The sequence below is a fragment of the Saimiri boliviensis genome, chromosome Y (genome assembly GCF_048565385.1).
Source record: "Saimiri boliviensis isolate mSaiBol1 chromosome Y, mSaiBol1.pri, whole genome shotgun sequence".
Classification (NCBI taxonomy): domain Eukaryota; kingdom Metazoa; phylum Chordata; class Mammalia; order Primates; family Cebidae; genus Saimiri; species Saimiri boliviensis.
This window is the reverse complement of record NC_133471.1, coordinates 3,090,045-3,092,265: the sequence shown is the minus strand read 5'-3', so window position 1 is coordinate 3,092,265 and position 2,221 is coordinate 3,090,045. Positions and strand designations below refer to the sequence as shown.

Here is a 2,221-nt window from a genome sequence, read left to right as displayed (position 1 = left end):
AGAGCAAGACTGTGTCTCCAAAAAAAAAAAAAAAGAAAGAAAAAAGAAAAGAAAAGAAAAGAAAAGAAAGAAAAGAAAAGAATTAGTATAATTTTGTCTCCAGAAGAGGGGTCTTGTCCCAGACCCCAGCAACAGAATTTTGAATCTCACATGAAATGAAAGTTATGGCAAGTCGCAGCCTAGTGAGTTTATTAGCCACTACTAAGTGACAGAGCAGGGAGTCCTTAGAAAGCAAGTGAAGGAATGCACCTGTTTTATAGAACAATTTTTTTTTTTTTGAGATGGAGTTTTATTCTTGTTACAATGACATGATCTTGGCTCACTAAAACCCCTGCTTCCTGAGTTTAAGGATTCTCCTGCCTCAACCTCCCAAGTAGGTGGGATTACAGGTGTGCACCACCATGTCCAGTTATTTTTTGGTATTTCTTTTCCACTTTAATTTATTTTATTTTTTTATTTAATTTTTAAAATTCCATCCCTGTAGAGACTTCTAAATATTGCCAATGCTGACTATATTTCCAGTCGTCATGGCGAGGTATTGGAAAAAGTTTTCAATTAGCAATAATCGCACCTCAGGTAAACCTCACTGGCTATGATACTGCCACTGTGCAAAGCAAAGCAATTTTTTTTTTTTTAGTAGAGACTGGGTTTCACCATGTTGGCTATGCTGGTGTCCAACTCCTGGACTCAGGTTATCTGCCCTGCTTCGCCTCCGAAAGTACTGGGATTGCAGTTGTGATTACTTAATGTTTACATTAATGTAAACTTTAATGTAAACATTAAGTAATAACACCTGTAATCCCAGCACATTAACGTACAAACAGAATTACTTAATGTTTGTTTATATAGGTTATTAAGAATAGTGTTGTCTCTTATGAAGGATTGTGATCAGTTTGTGTCATGCTATTAGTATTGTTATTTTTCTTTGTTACTATTGATTTTAACAATAATTTATGAGTGTACTATTATCTTTAAAATTTATTTTTAAATTAAGAATGCTTTTTGTTTAAAGTATTCATATATTTTTACAAGTTTTGGGTCTTTAGTTATTAACTTGTTCCTGCAACCATAAATATTTTATAACCAAAGATGATCAATCCCTAAATATATAATCCAACAGATATAGTCTGTGTGTGTGTGTGTGTGTGTGTGTGTGTGTGTGTGTGTGAGAGAGAGAGAGAGAGAGAAAGAGAGAGGGGAGAGAGAGAGACAGAGAGAGAGAGAGAGAGAGAGAGTCTCATTCTGTCTCCCAAGATTGAATGCAGTTGTGTGATCATGGCTGGCTCACTGCGGCCTCAAACTCTTGGGCTCAAGCAATCCTGCAACCTCAGCCTCCTGGATAGCTGAGACCACTGGCATGAGCCACCATGTCAGCCAATTTTTATATTTTTTGTAGACATGAGGATCTCAGTATTTTCCTAGGCTGGTCTTGAGCTCCTGATCTCAAGTGATCATCCCAACTTGGTCTTCCAGAGTGCTGGGATTACACTCATGAGCCCTGCACACGCCCAGATTTAGCTTTTTTTCTAAAGATCTTATTTAAAATAAAGTCACTACGGTTAAGATGCCTCTGACAGTTTTGATTTTAAGTGCAAAGACTGTTGAGTGCATTTTTCCATCAGTTGTAAAAAGTGCATCCATGTTTATTTCATTTCTATGGTTTCCAATTAATTGTCCCTTCTTCCTTTTTGGAAACACACGGGCTAGTGGGCTCTGTGTCAGTTTGCATTTTCAGAACCACAGCTCTGAACACTCTGAGCTCGGACTTCAAGTGGTGCAGAGGGATGGCCACCAGAGGGTGCGCGTCCTCCACCAGTGCTGTGAGCGCGAGGGACCTGCAGTGCCCATGGCCGCCAGCAGAGGACGCTCTGGAGCAAGGCGGCATAACTGCCTAAGGGCCAAGCTCCTCTAACAATCAGAAGCCCAGCTTTACGTAGGCTTACAACTCCAGATAATGACATGCAAAAGCGTCTTGGGTTTACGGTTCTAGAAACTACATGGGAAAGGGTCTTGGTCCATGGCGTAGGTGTGGAGTGCGGGCTTGAAGTCATTTAAGTTAAAACAATGCCTTCCAGAAAGATTCCCCCACGCTATGCCTGCGATCTATAAGATCGGCCAACTTTTACTTCTATTGAAATACAGTGTAGAAGTCAAGCAGGGGGGTGACCTTAGATGCTTGGGTCTCCTTCCTCACTGGGTCACCTCCTCCCTGCACATGGCC

The 2,221-nt window shown here is 40.5% G+C and overlaps 1 non-coding gene across 1 annotated transcript; it reads right to left on the bottom strand.

Annotated features, from left to right (window-relative positions):
• Positions 1-475: 475 nt before the first annotated feature.
• On the bottom strand, positions 476-616 carry LOC141583083 (U4 spliceosomal RNA). Its single transcript, XR_012515836.1, has one exon. It is a non-coding gene; the product is annotated as a U4 spliceosomal RNA (small nuclear RNA).
• Positions 617-2,221: the final 1,605 nt, after the last annotated feature.